Source organism: Haliotis rubra, unplaced genomic scaffold (assembly GCF_003918875.1).
Source record: "Haliotis rubra isolate DU_JTF1 unplaced genomic scaffold, ASM391887v1 Scf644, whole genome shotgun sequence".
NCBI classification, from domain to species: domain Eukaryota; kingdom Metazoa; phylum Mollusca; class Gastropoda; order Lepetellida; family Haliotidae; genus Haliotis; species Haliotis rubra.
The window spans coordinates 521458-537993 of NW_025767351.1; the positions used below are offsets into that span (position 1 = coordinate 521458).

Consider the following 16536-nt stretch of genomic DNA (forward strand, 5'->3'; position numbering starts at 1 on the left):
TTAGCTTTACACCGCTTTTAGCAACATTCCATCAATATAACGGCGGCCGACAGCAGAAATGGGCTTCACACATTGCACCATTTGGGGGATCGAAACCGGGTCTTCGGAGTGAGGAGCAAACGCTTTAACCACTAGACTACCCCACCGCCCGATCACATATGACTTGTAAGTGGTGCAGTCATCTAAGGCGCTGCAATTTGCTGCGAAGAGTTGCCTTTCTTTCACTTGACAGAATCCTCTGATCTTGGGTAAGGATAATAGATTTGAATAGATGAGATTGTCATGATTATGCTCGTGTCCCTGAATTTCGTGGAAAAAAATATTTGTTAAATTAAAACGATCTTATCCTGTATTCCTTGGGACGTGCCTCGCACATTAAACTGACGCCGTCATACAAATGAAATAACGTTCGAAGCGGTGTCGTTCACTTATGCACTCAGCAATTTGAAATTGTCACCACTTTCAACAATATCATTACGATGAATGGCAGAAGTCCCAGTACGCTGTGTGCCTGGTCTAGTGAACGTATTCCATCCAGGAGCTTTTAGGGCATTACAGTACATGGTAATACATCATTTCACGACAGTCAAAGATGTAAAACTGTCGGAAATCAAATGTCATAAATAGTGAGAGTAATCCGTCTTTGTCATTTTTACACGATGTCGATGTTTTCTGCACAGATATATATTTAATCTTTACATATTGCTTATGTGAAATAATATATAATACATTATATACTAAACCATTTCTTATCATATCAGCTGCATTTTCAATTAGTTTTTAGTGAGAGCCAAGCCAGAGGATCCAACAATACTAAAGGTTAAACAGCGTCAATCGTCTATTATCCAACAAGTACCTTCAACTGAGGTTTATACCTTCTGCATCACAACAAATACATAGACGTCATAGAAGGCGACAAAATTGTCTCCCAAATTTGTTATACTGGATGATCCCATCCTCCGCTACACATGTACACAGGCAGTTACTTTCATTTAGTGAGCGAAACAGTTTAAGTAAATACATCGATCAAACCCTTTCCACACCAACAAGAAGTCTCTGCCAAAAGCAAAGTCGACCGTACGATTCCGACTATATCATGAGCATGTGGTTATGAATCAATACCAAATAGTGATGATACCACGTGTTTGCATAAAAAAGTGTGCGGATCGTGTCCCATAGGAAGCACCAGACAGAATTGGAAAGGATAGTCAATTGTTCCCTGAAAACATTCTAGTCACAATTGGGAAATGCATCGGACATCGTTTTTGTCATTTTTCGTCAAATGCGAAATGTGTCAAAATGAAACATACAACTTTATGGATAACAACTTTTTATTTATTTTCGTCACTAGTCTGATTTGTTGTTCTTAGTCCCCTACTGGCCTCTCCTAATTGTGTACAAGTTGTTATTCAAATACATGTCGTTGTTAATGTTATTCTGCTGTTTGTCAAAACATACTATGTATATATATACCTCTCATCATTTGGTTGCATTCGCTTTTAGCTTGATAACGGTGTAAGAATCTACATCGAAACGTCGCTCTATGCAATAGATAAGTTGCCATCCATACAGTTGTACGTTTCATTTTTTAGCCACCAACTTCTGGAATGCCGATCAAACAATGTGAAATGTCTACCACAAATTGTTTGAAAACTTCCTTGAAAACTTGAATATTTTAAACGTGATCGAACAACTTCTGAGCAAGAGTCATATATGCATTTCGACAAATTGGTCCTGAGATTCTAAACATAGATATGTAAGCATATCCAATATCCAGTGCTCACCACGTTTATTAACAAATGTCAGTAAAACATGTAAACCACAACTGTCACATACGGCGACACAAGGAAGCAATCAGAATAACTCGTAATATATTTTGCATAGATACAATAGAAAAGTTATAGAGAACCTAACTGAAATGGAAGATCCTGAACCTGACGAAAAACTACCATCATGGCTTTATATTCACTGTAAGGGTTAGGTAGAAAATAATATGGTTCAGGGACCGATCGAGGAAAGAAAGGATACAGTACTCCATGCAGATGCCACTTCCAATACTTGTAACGGGTCAATGCCTTTGAAAAGAAATAAGAGAGTGTAAAAGCGCAGAGACAATGTTAGAATATTAAAGAGGATCACCAAAGCAAGTATTTGTTGTCTTCAACCTTGTCTACAGTAACATTAAACGACGCAAGTCAAAGAGACATCCCTTTCATGACAGAGAGTGTTGAAGTCCTACCCAAAATAAACTTGTCCATCCTGGATATTATCACAGTTCCCACTCGCTTAACAATGTTTTGGTGTCAACGCCTGTTGTGTCACATTGGCTCCATATGCATCGATCTGTCTCTCACAGCAAACCAGAGAACCACTACAACCAGAAGATGAACTTTGTTGAAACGACAATTAGTGACATAATCGCTAAGAAAACTGTCGTAACACAAATGGGGGATTTTAGAAAAAGGAAAATGAAAGCCTTCGATAATCTGAGATTCATGAGTAAGAAACATAATGAAGGGGAAAGAAAAAGAAATGGTCGATGGTTGTACCAGTTTGGACCCATGCCGGTTTAATAGTGCAAGCCCGAAGATATACCACGCTGCAGATTAGAATGGACACCAGCAAGACACCGTACATACGGGCCGCCCAGTCTTGTTTTATCCCTGTAACACCGAGCGGCAGGCAGCTATATCAGTTACTCCTTAAAAAAGACCCAAAGACTCATCTCTTTGAAAATACATTATCACATGTTTAACTAACAACTGTGTTAGCAGCATACAGAGCACACGCCGGTGTGAATTAATTTATACAAATTATAAATTAGCAGTAGTAACAACAAGGATAATCTTTTGACATTTTTTTTATATGTCCAGGTTGTTAATGACCTTCCGCTTTCCAGGAACTCCATTGAACCATTTCCTTTCCATCGCCTTTACCCAAGTCGTGGAATGCACTTCTGGTTTTAATTCTTGTCCGTTGTCGGTGGTATAACATAGCATTTATTGAAAGGTTCTGTTTACGTTGAACATCCCACTGAATTACATCAGTTGAATCACATGATGACATTTCCTCATTTACTTTTCCTGAACAAAGAAATGGGTAAATACATGATATACTGTTGGATAATGCTACATGTGACAAACTGTGCACAAATACAAGTGACAACCTCCTATCCATAGTCCTTAGAAAGTGGTAAAAGCATCATTCTATTCCTAAAATGGCCATATAATAAAGATGGACATTGGATCCCATTGTTCTTTAAGACCTGACAGTCGAGAATATCCTGGACACCTTTGAAAAAACTAGACTAATTCGGTATGTAACAGAACCGTTCAGAAAGCCATACAAGTGGGACAGGCACATGCCCTTCATCAAATTACATCAATACCAGCAGTCTGTGAAGTCTGTTATCGTTTGACTCTTGATATCCTACCTGTTTTGGAAGCTTGACCAATGTTGCTAAATATCATTATAACTGACGTACTGCTATAGTGTATATATATTGTCATTGTAACTGTACTGCCATTGAACTAGACTAAAGCTTAAAGTCTGATAGTAACAAATAATCCAATTTGAATTGAACAGGAGCCCCAGTGAGTTGGGAAATTCAGAACCTGAGAAATGTAGACTTGCTTCATTTAGAACTTAAGCATTGCTAGGCAGTAGGGACAATAATAGGGTTCAGGGACTGTGAGACAGACTGCCATTGAACTTGTACTGTCACCCTATTTTGAACTGCAACTCCTTTGCAGTAATTTGTAGAGACATAATTTTGGACACCCGAATAAAAAAGGTGTCCAAAATTATGAGACAAATCCTCAGAGTTGGTCTGTCGATTCCATATGACTGCAAAATTTAGTTTGTTGCAATTATTAGATTTTGTGTTAGTGAGCAATTCATAAGTCTTAAATGAAACTAAACGGACTGTAATATAACTTATATGAATGTACAGGAAATGTTAACTTGCTTGTGTCTCTTTGAGACAGGGATTTGGTAAAATGTTTGCTGAACCCACAAATATTTCACCCTTTGTGTGCAGACTTTTGAATCGAGTAGAAGGAATGGACATGTAATTTGGCCCTTTCAAAAGTGAAGATAGAGCAAAGTCAGCAGAAATTACGAAGATATGTTACCCGTAAAGTGAACTGAAATGTTTTACGGAAACCATCTTAAACAATCAAACATTATACACTTAGGTAATAACGTTGTTATCCACACACCAGAGAATGTTCCAGAGAGAGAACCCCATTGTCCTAAACATCAGGGTCACAACCTGTAAATCTATACTGTCAACGCCAGAGAATAGCCACTTGCAATCTATTAGCGACACAGGACACCACAAGGCGTGAAAGGCAAAATAGCAGCGAAGAACATGACAAAAACATTGTACATGTTACACTGCTGAAGTCACAATAAGTGGGCTAATTCAAAGGGCATGCAAAAACAAGGTGGTGCCATGCCTCACGATATGTGTGCTGCAAATTCGATTAAATACATCACTGTTGTACAAATACTGTTCCAATAACTAAACATGTCGGGAATTATCGGGCAAATTCTTTAATTCAAGCTGTTTTGTTATGGATGTTGTATCACATGCTAACAATAGGTAGGAAGAATGGAACGTTTAAACTGAATAGCGCCATCGTGAGCACTGGAAATAGTTGACAAAACCGTGTGATAATTATTTTCTCAGTAATAGGAACCTGGAGTAAATATCCCACAAAAACACGTGAATGTGTACAAGAAATGACAATGCTAAAGTCAAAAGGCTGATGTTTGATGTCTATGTTAGTGACGTAATATGCCACATTAGTTTTAAGATTAGCCCTAAGGCAGTTAAATGTTTAATAGATTCGACCTTGTGTACATTGGCAACCGACTATGCTTGTGCTGGATTTGAATGTACAAGTCTGAATATTGATACGAGAGACATAATAAAACTGTAAAATCTGAAAAAAGCATGTACATTTTGTAACTTAAACTCAAACATGTTTACATCAATGCCGCTCCAGCAACAACACAATTATCACTTCTTATTATAACTTCAAAATGCCAACATGTGGTGTAGAAACATTAGTAAGTTTGCAAAAGGTTGGTTTGATGTCTATATGATTGACGTTATATAAGACCGAGACATACAAAACAGTTTTTGAACATCCAGTCAGCGTCTTCATTAAATGCCATATGTAACATCAAAACGCACACATTACGTAAAAATATTTCAAAGTGCGTATGTCGAGGGTATAATTATATAACGGATCAGCATCAGTTTTACATGCCATACAAAACTAATCTCAGGCGAAAAGGGCACCGCTCTGTATTATTGTGACTAGAGAAATGTCTTCGGCTAAAAAAATGCTTTTGGCTTAAGTATTAAATTTAACATTATCTCTAAAATACATTGTACATGGTCTAATGTTCAATTTTAATCTTCGACAAAAAGGGCACATTCGGTTCTTAACCGTTCTGTATTATTTTGACAAGAGAAATGTTTTCGGCTAAAAAAATGCTTATTTCTTAAGCATTACATTGAACATTATCTCCAATATTTTTACAACTGTTTTTACATAGTTCGGTGAAATACAATAAATACTGGCAAAACTGTATCATACGACTTACGAAATGTTGGTTAATCTTGATTCAATAGGTAGATAGACCTGAGCAAGCAATGTTAGACATATTGCATTAGGTTTAGATCTTGGTTATGCTTGGGTCTACCAAAACGTGTATAGCCAATATTGTTAACATTTTGCAAACTATGTGAAGATATGCACATCCAAGACTGGAGAAATATATTAGCATCTGGCACATGATATGAATGCTATACAAGTTTTAAGATTAGGTCTAAGGCAGAAAAATATTTAATAGATTCGACCTTGTGTAGATTAGCAACCGACTCTGCTCATGCTAACAAGACTACATATTGATAGCCGGAGGCATCATAACATTGCAAATTCTGAAAGAGTATGCAACTTGTTTACATGAAAGCCGCTCTAGCAAAACACATTTCTTATCATTCCTTGCATTAAGCAATCACAACATTGGCGTCAGTACTACTGTGTCTCCTGATTTAAGGTACACAATGTACATTTTCTATAATTATAATCGATATTGAACAATCTTCCAGTTTCAACAGGAAAACGATGATTTGGCAGATTAAAATGTAACAAATTGAATATATATTTTTCAGGTAGGTGATGTAAATAAAAATCAATATCAGTGTTGTTTTTTGACAATCTTATGAAATCTACCCTTTGATGATGCTTCGATATCTGAATGCCATTTTTGTATATAAAGATCTATAAGGCTATTCTTGACTTTACATTGAATCCAATCCCTATTGGCAAATGCATGGTTAATCCATACATCATTATTTCCCGTCTTTATTATTATGTCTCTGATGCATGATAGCCATTGTTATTAGATGTATTATTTGATAAAATATGTAGTAGCATGTTTGCCAGCTTTGAGTATTTTCCTGTAATTAATCTTGACCAGTAGCATATCACTTTAGTATAAATAAAAATAGGGAGTGGTCTTCGGTCTGTCTCTGCATAAATCATATATAATGGTGCATTTTTCTTTACCCTAAGTAATTTCCTTAAAAGTGTTAAATGGATATTTTCCGTAATACTTAAGTTTTCAAACCCCCATATTTCACACCCATGTCAAAATTGGAACGACAAGTACGTCAAAGAGTTTAACTGGCAAGTAATAGATAGATTGAAATGTCTGGCTTTAGATAAAACGTAGTTCATATCTTTTAAACTCTTGTCACAAAGTGCTTTCCTAGCGGACGTGAAAGTACATTCCCTGCTAAAAATTATACCTAGATATGAGACGTTTCACCAATGGGACGGGAAGGACTTGAGTATACACGTCTGCCTTCAATAAAGAGTTTGTCACCAATAAGGCTGCACTTTTTCCTTTCAGACTTGCCGCTTTTAACAGAGGTATGAGTGCCCGTCGTCTCTGTGAAATTTCAGGCGCGAACTGGGGGTTGATTCCCAAAAGGTTCCTTTTAGGTTTGTAGGTGATGCCCTCCTGACGGTTTCGCGGTCTTTGTCGAATGCAAATTTGGCAACAATGGGGCGTGGCCCATCTCCAGCTCTGTTCCTGATTGGCCCCAGGCGGTGGGCCCTCTCAATGGGAATGTCTTCCTCCACGTTCAGCCTTGTTTTTATAAAGCCTGTGATTATTTCTTCACAATTCTCTGTCTCCTTTTCAGGGGATCCCATTGAAGATGAGGTAGCAACTAGCGACGCGGAGCTTCTATGGGCTTTTGGCATGCTTGAAACTGGCAGCAGTAAGTGTGCAGTAGCCAATACGTTCGATATCTCGCAGTCTGTGATTAGCAGACTATGGAACAGGTACCAGCAAACCCAATATGTTGACGATAGGCACTGCTCAGGGCGTCTTTGGTCTACAACAGGAGTACAGGATCGATTACGAAATCGAGCTCAAACGGATAATCGATATTGCCTCAAAGTTTCATCAGGCTACTGGATTAGGATATAAAGACTTTAGAAATCGTTCACATGCAGCTCATCTCCGTGTTCTGTGGCCACGTGTTGTGACGCACCTTACAAATCGTCATTTTGGAAATAGATGTCTATGGTGTACACAGTGGCAGAACTGAAATTATCGTCACTCTTCACGTGTCTGGTTTCAGGTGTTCTTATGCCTTGATAGACGTGGTCATGTCTGGTGATATCGCAATAACCTTCAAGCCAATGTCAACTTGAGACCTCATCACGGATTTGACTCTTGGTCGGTTATGACGCTGGGCAGAGCCAGTTCCACTTCATATTGTTCACGAGAGGGTCATTAAACAGTAATAGCCGAGAAACGTATGACACCATAGTTTGTCCGTATGCAAGACATGTTTGTCTTTCAGGACACAACACCCGTGCTTGCGGTGCAGGAGTCGTAAATGCTCACTTCAACCAAACCCCGCTCCATGGAATGACATGGCCAGCAGTTACCCCAGACATTTCACCCACTGAACACACCATTTGTATATGAATGGGAAGGGCTATGTTGGTCGAACTTGGTCATGCGCTGCATGAGGAGTGCGACAGACTCAGTATCCCCTGCGTTTGTTAACGAGTACATGAAACACCATACGTTATAACACCATTACATTTAAATGCCATATTGTTGATGTTTGTGAAATGTTACCTCATCAGCATGTTTTGATCATTACATTCATAAAATATGTATATATAATCTAAATAATTTATATTAGTTAAATATTGTTGTGTTAACTCTTAATTTGTATAATATATGTGACTAAACACAAACATTTACATGGGATTCTATTATGCTATTAAACAATGAATTATAATTTTTATTCATCTCCTCTAATGTAGACGGAGAATATATTGTAACTGACATTGAAAATATAGGCCAGGTACAACAGTACTGTGAATTGACAAGCAAGATGTAGATGTGGATATTACAGTGAATAAATATACAAATACATTATTGATTTTTAATACAGGATCCTTGTTTCTTTAAATGCTCTACTCATGGATTTGCTGTTTGGGATAATTACAGTAGAGATCCTATAATGATATAGTATGATAATTTTGTGTCAGTATATCCACAACGTAGTATGATGTTGATGTTATCAGGATCCAGACTCCAGTATGTACAGACCGTTGGAATATTGCTGACTTCTGTTTAATATATGTCAGTGGTGTCATTGTTAACTTTCTAATTGCATTGGATACTGTTTCAGCACATGAAATGTGCAGGTGGACAAATTGAAATTTAACATCAGCTATACTGTGTCGATGGATGACATAGTCTCTGGTACAGACCCCATAGCATAGCAATAATCATTCCATTCCAATGGTAGCCCAAAGTCATCCTTACTTTAGCTTTCTCGAGAAATAAAGAGATTGTGGGATGCTGAATATCCCATTCCGTTAGATGAATCTGTGACATCAGGGAGGGAATGATATCCACCACCATATGGATATATAGTTTTTAGTTGAGTGTAATGATTAGAATTGTATTTTTTGTTAAATGTTAAACTCCCTGAAGTAAAATGAAAACAAAAAAAATCGAGGCGAAAAGTTGTGTTTCAATGCAAGCCATTAGTGCACTTATTGAGGTAGAAAATTGACATGATGAGAACGGATACTTTTCAATGAACCTTAGCTTGCTTGTGTAGTTTGTTGTTCCAGCCGATTTGAGACATCTGTTTTGTAATCTTCGAGTATCCTTACAATGTGCACGTAACGAAAACACTTAACCTAGAACATTTAGTTTCCTATTAAATTTAAATGTAAACAAACACTCCTCATATTTTGAAACAGAAGAGTTTTAAATTGACAAGGTTACGATCATTTTACATATGGATGTTTGTAACACAAGACAGTAGATACAGGTGCAGATATATACACATCATTGAATAGACTTCATCAGTCCAAGATCTGTTCTTTGTGTGCAAGATAACTAAGATTATTTCTGTCTGAGCTGGTGTTATGTTATTGCTTCTTTGTTCCTCGACCATCACGCGATTGTCTTCGACAACAAAGGATGTGAGTCATACCCAGCAGGTCATGTTTTCCTTGAGAGCAAAGCGTGCTTTGTTTTTGTCAGTTACATTTTGCATGTGATGTTTGTACTTACTTAAGGTAAAGATTATAACAGTCGTTGTTTATAATAGTTTGAAACTAGTAAGGATATTCACGATGTCGTTTCGTAAGATAGAGTCGACGTCGTTTGCACCTATTACTTTTCTATTGTGATTGAATGAGTGAGAGAGTGTGCTGAATGATACTGATGGACTTAGACGCAGGCTGTATCACGATAGGTTTTAAATAATCGAGTCTGGACAAGCCGAAGAAGAAAATGAAGGGCAGCGATCCAGACACGCGGGACACGATGACACGCAGCCAGACAAGGCGGAGAGGAATACCATCCGAACCAATTCAGTCGAATCCCATGAGATCATCAAGGGGATGCTGGGGACCCAACGGTGATATACTGAACTCATATTGCATATTGCTAGAATATTGCTCAAAGCAGCTTAAAACAACTTTCACGCTCACGTAAGCTCTGTATAATAATGTGACTCTGGCTTCGTTGGTTTAAATCCCATATCATGCTGTTGGTATATATCTCATAACATGATGTACGTCACCTTGAAGTCTTAACATAAGATATGTCCACCAGTACTATATAACACGCCATAGTCTGGGGAGCAGTGTTCTGGATTAAGATCACAGCCATAGCTGGAACTATTGCTCATTCCACAAAGGAATACTGATAACTTGAGCGGCTATAGAGATCATCAACGTCTATATCAGACACATATAGTAATATACAACAATCATTTAGTGTAGCACTTGACAACGCAACAATAACGATGTGCAGAATAGGCATTTTCTGTCCGATGCGTGACTAGGAGATGGAGGAGCGGGATAAGTGTGCTCATAGGCGCCTTAGGTCATAACTGGTATGTCCCCAGTTTCACACGACGATGCATCAACGAAACTTTTTGTCAAAGGCATTACAGGTAATAATATCACTTGGAAGCATGGTATAATGAAATAAAGGTAAATACATTGTACTCCATCTTACCGATAATATGATAACATAAATAATATGACATATATAAACATATTGATAACATAACATAACCATTTCATAGCATGCATAACATCAATCACACTTATAATATACGTAAAATAAGATCACTTATATAAAATACTGTACACTGCATACCATAACATAGATGACATATGTAATCATAACCACAATCACATTTACAGTACTGTCATATATACGTCAAATCACATTAATCATCTCATATTCGCAAAGACTTCACATATTCACAGGCAAATGACACCCACATCCATATTTATATTCACATCACGAGACATGACACCGTGTTATTGATGATTTAATAGGAGAACAACACCTATAATATAAGTTGTAAATGTATCTATAAATACTAGTTTCATTAGTCTGTCATTATTTACACCATTAATAGAGTAAGTGTTACATTCTTAGATCTACGTGTCTTCAAATTCAAACGTAACTGTACATCTACACAAAGCACTATTTCTTCAGCATCATATTTCATGAACTACATCAGTAATTAACCTTTGAGTCTAACAATACATTGACAGAAGCATGTTTGCCACGTATAATATTAACTACAATATGACACAGTTTGCAACATGCATATCAATAGTCATTGTTTCTAAAACACTGCAATTAAGAACACTTTATCAATTAAGTTATTCCAGAATTCCCATTTATGTCACTGAAGAGAACAGCCAATCTTCCTACCGATGCCGGTCGCTATTTATGGGGATGGCCCAAGAACAAATTCATTAAACAGTCATTGCTTTGAAGCAACTCGTGTGTGCTTAGGTGAGCTGGATATTTATACTGGCAAAATGTTCAGCTCTGTGGTAATGCTTGCTTCACAGCCTATTTCCTACTTACAAAGCTTAATAGCGACATAACACACATGCTGTTACAATCATACTCAGCACGAACCCTTCCTTCAAATTAGACCTATGCAATCAAGATAAGGACTATGCAAGATATTCAAGATAAAAGTTCAGGTTGTGTCAGCATGTTAATGTTTCACCACTTAAAATGTTCAATTAGAGGAAACATTACAATTTCAGTGCATGTCACTTGTAATGGCAACTGCATGACTCACTTCGGCAGTTCCAAAAACAAAGCTCGTTGTATCTACAGGGCAAAATGACACTATGTTTTAATTTTATAATGTATTTCCTAATGCCAACAACTATTAAATCAGACTGAGTGTGTTCTTCATAGACGTAATAGAACCATTGAAAATAATACAAAACACGAACGTTGTCGAGTTTAAAAAATTTTGATGATGGTTTTAGATATTCAACTCTGATATTACCTATACCTTCCAGGAAAGAAACAAGCAATAATCACTAAATTCTAAATGCCATTGTGTATAGATATTCACAACATTAGTGAGTGAGTGAGTTCAGTTTTACGTCTCTTTTAGCAATATTCCAGCAATATCACGGCGGGGAACACCAGAAATTGGCTTTACACATTGTGTCCTTGTGGGGAATCGAACCCGGGTGTTCGGCGTGACGAGCAAACGCTTTAACCACTGGGCTACCACAACGCCCCTTACAACATTAATCACGTAGAATCGCGAGATCGTGACACTGGTGCTGACTGCTCGTGTTCTCTAAACCTACCTCAAGAGAGCAACATACTCGTTGTTCAGACAGCATGGTTGCGGCAGTCGGCGTATGACGCTCGGATATCAAATATATTCATTGATATTCCCACATTCTGATTCCATGAATAGACAAGCACTACATTTGCTTTGGTAACCTGACACATGACAAAATACAGTTTACAAATACATTCAGGTATTCGGTATTCAGACATGGCTGGGTTGCAGAAACCCTCATGTGTACAATTAGGTATAAGGAGAGTCACACGTTTGTGGACATGGTCTCGGTAATATGTGCGATCACTGTCAGCTGTCTGACCATATATATACAGTTATGTTTGGGATAATGAAGGGTGTATGACAGAACATCGACATACAGGAACATATGGTACACAGGCTGACAGGGATTCTCGTTTGTTGTCAATTGAAATAGTCACTTGTTGGTTTTCTCAAGAGTCGGTTATTACTGGCGAGCACAGATGAGTTTAACTTGTGGGAGCCGAGTTTCAGAATCGTAGATGTAGCACGTGATTATGGTTCAGTCCAAGGGGAAATGCGGGGATGGTTAGAAGATGCATGTGGTTGGCTGCTTTGTACGGCAATATTCTGGCTATATATCGGCGGTCTGTAAATAATCGAGTCGGATCAGACAACCCTGTGATCAACAGCATGGACATTGATCTACGTAACTGGGATACGATGCCATGTGTCAAGGAAGTCAGGAGCCTGACCACCTGATCCCGTTAGTCACCTCTTACGACAAGCATGGATTACTGAAGATCAATTCTAACCCGGACCTTCACGGGTTGTGATATATGGGGTAATGCTTTAAGAAAATTTTGACCTCGGACTAAATGTACCATCTACACTAAGAACGGCTGCAGAATAGTGTGTCGTACTTTGGTAACATTCTACAGTATACAGCTTCCTGAGACTCTTACCAGAACGTTACTTTGACGGTATATCATAGGAAAACAGAGCATGACATTAAATTCTTTGCAAAGTTTTAAACTATAAAAGTAGTTCATTTACAAGACCACGATTAATTCTCTTCACGTAGAAATCTGGTAGACATGGATACAAGTAATAGAACGTTGTGAAAAAAATATGTTTAAAATGTAATAATAATATAAAATACGACTAACGTGTCCTGAGAAGATGGCGGATAGAACCGTTCAGAGACCATACAAGTTGGGCAGGCGCATGCATATCAATAAATTACACCATGAGCATCTGTCTGTGAAAATCGTTGTCGTTTGACTCTGATATCCTCCCTGTTTTGGAAGCTTGACCAATGTTGCTAAATATCATTATAACTGACGTACTGCTAATGTATTCACATTGTCATTTTAACTGTACTTTACTAACGGTTTGTCTCTGAATATGTATAATTTTGATGGTAACAAATAATCCCATTTAAATTGAAAAGATGGAAAATTCAGAACCTAAGGGAATCTACACTTGCTAGGCTTTGGCCTTGCTAGACAGTTCAGGGACTGCGAGACAGACTGCCATTGAACTTGTACTGTCCTTTGAACAACTCCTTTGCAGTAATTTGCATAGCCTTTGTAATCGAGGTAAGTTTTGTTAAAACATGTGTTAACAGTCTGACATTTATTTGTCACTTCTGCTGACATCACTTATAAATTGTTCTGAACCTGAAGAGAGAGGTACTACATGGTCACCACGCGTAGTGAGAAATGCCCCATGCAGAAGAAAGCTTTCCTTAAAATTGTCGCGTGGGATAGTAGTTTACAAAGCTGATAAAGACTTATGTTTTGACATAATAGAACTTGGCTCATGGTCTGAGAATATATTGCAAAGAAAATCAAGTAAATCCTTTGCGTTTTGGGAAAACCAGATGGCATTAATTCAACCTGTCTTATATAATTTATATGAATGTACAGGAAGTGTTTCTTTGCTGGTGTTGAGTATTATATTCCTCTTTGAGAGGGATTTGGTAATTTGTTAGCTGAACCCACAAATATATTACACTTTTTTTGCAGATTTGCCCAGGGCTTTAGATCCAGTAGAAGGAATGGACATGTAATTTGGCCCTTTCAAAAGTAGAAGTAGAGCAAAGTCAGCAGAAATTATTAAGACATGTTGCCCGTAAAGTGAACTAATATGCTCGAAACGGTTACACGAAAAACATCCTAAACAATCAAACATTATATACTTAGGTAATAACGTTGTTATCCACACACCTGAGAATGTTCCAGAGAGAGAACCCCATTGTCCTATACATCAAGGTCACAACCTGTAAATCTATACTGTCAACGCCAGAGAATAACCACTCTCAATCTTTTAGCGTGAAAGGCCAAATAGCGGCGAAGAACATGACAAAAACATTGTACATGTTACACTGCTAAAGTCACAATAAGGAGGCTAATTCAAAGGGCATGCAAGAACTAGGTGGTGCCATGCCACACGATATGTGTGCTGCAAATTCGATTAAATACATCACTGTTGTACAAATACTGTTCCAATAACTAAACACGTCGGGAATTATCAAACACATTTTTTAATTCAAGCTGTTTTGTTATGGATGTTGTATCACATGCCAACAATAGGTAGGAAGAATGGAACGTTTAAACTGAATAGCGCCATCGTGAGCAGTGGAAATAGCTGACAAAACCGTGTGATGATTCTTCTAACTCTCAATAATAGGAACCTGGAGTAAATTTCCAACATAAAGACGTAGGTGTACAAGAAATGACAATATAATATTTGTAAAGTCAAGATGGAACGAACGCATTTCTTTGGTAATACTCTCATTCTTAACAAGCCTCGATTGGTGAACAAGGAACATGTTTACAGCATTGTCGCGCCAGAGCACAATAATATCTTGATTAATTGCTAACAAGTTTTGTACAAAAAGCCTGATGTTTGGTGTCTATGAAATTGACGTTACATGCCACATAGGTTTTAAGATTAGCCCTGATGCAGATAAATATTTCATGAATTCGACCTTGTGTACATTGGCAACCGACTATGTTTGTGCTGTATTTGAATGTACAAGTCTGAATATTGATACGAGAGACTTGTGACTTAAACTCAAACATGTTTGCATCGGTGCCGCTCCAGCAACAACAAAATCATAACTTGATTACAAAATCCCAACATGTGATGTAGAGACATTAGTAATTTGTAATAATGGTTTGATGTCTGTATAATTGACGTTATATTAGACCGAGACAGGCAAAACAGGTTTTGAATATTGAGTCAGAGTCTTCATTAAATGGCACTTTTTACATTATTTCAAAGTGCGAATGTCGAGGGTATAACTATTTAACGGAGCAGCATCAGTTTTACATGCCATGCAAAACTAATCTCAGGCGAAAAGGGCACTGTTCTGTATTATTGTGACTAGAGAAATGTCTTCGGCTAAAAAAATGCTTGTTCCTTAAGTATTAAGTTTAACATTATCTCTAAAATACATTGTACATGGTCTAATGTTCAATTTTAATCTTCGGCGAAAAGGGCACATTCGGTTCTTAACCGTTCTGTATTATTTTGACAAGAGAAATGTATTCGGCTAAGAAAATGCTTATTTCTTAAGCATTACATTGAACATTATCTCCAATATTTTTACAACTGTTTTTACATTGTTCGGTGAAATGCAGGTAAATACTGGATAAAACTATACCATATGACATCAAATAGACTTCCGTGTACGGCCTACGAAATGTTGATTAATCTTGATTCAACAGGTAGAAAAGCAATGTTAGACATATTGTATTAGGTTTAGATCTTGGTTATGCTTGGTTCACAAAACGTTGGATGTATGGTCAGTATTCTTAACATTTTCAAACCAGGTGAATGATATGTACATCCACGAATGGACAAATATATTAGCATATAGCACATGATATGACAGTTATACAAGTTTTAATATTAGCCCCAAGGCAGAGAAATAAATATTTAATAGATTCGACCTTGTGTACACTGGCAACCGACTCTTTCTTGTGCTAACAAGGCTACATATTGATACGGGGAGGCATAATAAAATTGAAAGTGTATGTACATATTTTAACTTAAACTTAAAACTTGTTTACATCAACGTCGCTCTAGCAAAAACACATTCCTTATCATTCCCTGCATTAAGCAATCACAACATTGGCGTCAGTACTACTGTGTCTCCTGATTTAACCACGACTGTGGCCTTCCAGTGTTGGCCATCCAAGGTCTTCCATCAAAAGTTATACATAAACATCAGCCATTACGGCACCCTTGAGTCTAAATGTCTAGGCTTCTTAGATCATTCAAGAGCTAAGGTATTATTCTTGCCCGAATCCCTACAGGAATTATAAAAATCAGCTCATAAAATTCCA

The 16536-nt window shown here is 37.5% G+C and overlaps 1 long non-coding RNA gene across 1 annotated transcript; it reads left to right on the top strand.

Annotated features, from left to right (window-relative positions):
* Positions 1-1482: 1482 nt before the first annotated feature.
* Positions 1483-9485, top strand: LOC124256935. Its single transcript, XR_006893132.1, has 3 exons — positions 1483-1623; positions 7433-7434; positions 9471-9485. It is a non-coding gene; the product is annotated as an uncharacterized LOC124256935 (long non-coding RNA).
* Positions 9486-16536: the final 7051 nt, after the last annotated feature.